Source organism: Corvus brachyrhynchos, unplaced genomic scaffold, assembly GCF_000691975.1.
Source record: "Corvus brachyrhynchos isolate BGI_N302 unplaced genomic scaffold, ASM69197v1 scaffold223, whole genome shotgun sequence".
NCBI lineage: Eukaryota > Metazoa > Chordata > Aves > Passeriformes > Corvidae > Corvus > Corvus brachyrhynchos.
Genome location: NW_008237174.1, coordinates 3,796,573 through 3,796,775, shown reverse-complemented (window position 1 = coordinate 3,796,775; position 203 = coordinate 3,796,573).

Here is a 203-nt window from a genome sequence, read left to right as displayed (position 1 = left end):
TCTTTGCTCACGCCCCTTCCCGCCCCGCGGCGCGCCGGGAAACGGAGTCACAGAGTCACGGAATAGCCCGAGGTGGCAGCGACGCACCGGGATCGGCGAGTCCAACTCCCGGCCCTGCACGGCAGTCACACCATGTGCTTTAAAGCGTTGTCCAAACGCTTCTTGAATTCAGGCAGGCTTGGTGCAGGCTGCCCTGTAGAGCC